Raw genomic sequence first — 1,886 nt, 5'->3', positions numbered from 1 at the left:
GGAACAGACTGTCTCAGCAGCCCAAATCAGTCAGAGGAAGAAAGAAGGGGGTGTGAAAGACATGGTGATGGAAGGAGAGAAAGGGAGTGGAAGAGGTTGGGGTCCATGATGTGAGAAACACTGACATTTGTTAAAAATGCTTTTTCAGAGTTAAATAAGCATGAAAGATTTGTGTGCATCTAAACACCTGCCTACTTTAGGGCAGCCTGTAGCGTAGTGGTTAAGGTAAATGACTGGGAGACACAAGGTTGGTGGTTCTAATCCCAGTGTAGCCACAATAACATCCGCACAGCTGTTGGGCCCTTGAGCAAGGCCCTTAACCCTGCATTGCTCCAGGGGAGGATTGTCTCCTGCTTAGTCTAATCAACTGTACGTCGCTCTGGATAAGGGCGTCTGCCAAATGCCAATAATGTAATGTACTTTACTAGACCTTTAGCATGTGCGAAACATTTGAGAAAATGCAAATCCGATAACATGACCAATGAATGATGGTTTTTTCTTTGCGCTAATCATTGGTTGTGTTGTTAGTTTTGCATGTACTAAAAGGTTTCGCCTTATGTTAAAGGTCATCCCTGCTGAAAAAAACAGCTCAAGCTAGGACCAGTCCAGACCAGCTCTTGCTATGTTTTGAAACAGCAGGTCATTTCCATCTGGTCATAGCTGGATTTTACACCAGGGTTACTAAATCAGGCCCATAGAATCAGCGTTAGATGTTTGGCTTTTTATTAATTTACTTATTTATTTTAGTTTTTTGTGTTCTGCGTAAGCTAGGTGTGCTCCCCCTCGCACCTTCAGTCGGATGGTGAGCTCTTTGGCCGGCTCGACGAGGAACCGCAGACAGTCCATTCTGCCGTCGTCCCCTGGGTACTGGAAACAATGGCAAAAACCTCCGTCAAAGCACCCGCCAACTGCCGTTTAAACCCGCATCAACAAAGCACCCGCCAACCACTATCTGCAGCCATCTATGAGAAACTGTAAATCTCTCTGCTGTTCTCTCTCTCTGTCTCTCTGTCCTTGAGCCGCAGATCCTGTGAATTCATCGCAACATGGCGGGATATGGGTCACATCACTTCAGCACAAGGACAAACGCAGGGAAAAAGCGTTTAAAACAGGTCTGGAGTCGTCAGAAACTCTAAGGTGAGTGCGCTGCTTGCCTTTGATTGTGCTACCGAGCCTGACAGTTTTTTTAATGAATCGAATTCCTGTGGGCTTTATTCAGAGTGCCGTGTTCACCAGTCTGGCTTGAGATTTAAAACGATGACGCCTCTAAAAGTCAGTTTTGATATGTCCATTATAACGGTCATCTAAGACGATATGCCGTCAATAAATCAAATGACAATTGCCTGCTTATTAAAAAACTTAAAGCTGGTCAGACGTTGGGAGGTACTAGGACCGAGGGGGTGTGGCTGAAAAGCTGCGTTACATTGCTGCTTTTCCATGTTTGGTTTAAACGGTCAGCGATATCAGTTTCTGATTGTTGGGTTTAACACGAAATTATCCCACAGCACACCTACTGTGCAGAACCAGCACGTCCATTTCGTGATTAACTGATTCAGAATTCATCACAGATAAATCGGCCAAACCAATACATTCACATCATGAAAAAAATATTTTCAAATGAGACCAAATGCTGCCTTTGACAAAAACTTGACACTCCTCAAAAATAAATTAGAATTATCTCGGTGAGAGAGAGAGAGACAATCGATCGTCATCCTCAACATAATGTGTGCAAAGAACTGCGTAGCTAGCGAGACGCGCTGCAGTGATTTCACGTTATATCCAAAAGCAAACGTCCACGACTCCAATTCTGACTCGAAAAAACTCAATGTCAAAACTCAAAAAACAAATAATCAATGAATACCCAATTTCGAAATATCTTGGCCTGC

The sequence above is a fragment of the Conger conger genome, chromosome 16, assembly GCF_963514075.1.
Source record: "Conger conger chromosome 16, fConCon1.1, whole genome shotgun sequence".
Classification (NCBI taxonomy): Eukaryota; Metazoa; Chordata; class Actinopteri; order Anguilliformes; family Congridae; genus Conger; species Conger conger.
The sequence above is the reverse complement of the archived record's forward strand: the minus strand, read 5'-3'. Positions refer to the sequence as shown.